Here is a 206-nt window from a genome sequence, read left to right as displayed (position 1 = left end):
GAACAGATTTAACATAACACATCACAAAATACTAAAGGTATAAAAAAATACATGAAATGAAGGCAGAACTCAACGTGCATTTCATAAACAACAAAATTATACCGTGGATGATCTTTTCATCCTAAATTATTCACTTTTAAATCCTCATGGAATGGTTGAATTTTCCTTTGATATTTAGTGGGTGACAGTGCGGGTTTCTGTCATGT

Source organism: Penaeus monodon, chromosome 34, assembly GCF_015228065.2.
Source record: "Penaeus monodon isolate SGIC_2016 chromosome 34, NSTDA_Pmon_1, whole genome shotgun sequence".
Classification (NCBI taxonomy): Eukaryota; Metazoa; Arthropoda; class Malacostraca; order Decapoda; family Penaeidae; genus Penaeus; species Penaeus monodon.
The sequence above is the reverse complement of the archived record's forward strand: the minus strand, read 5'-3'. Positions refer to the sequence as shown.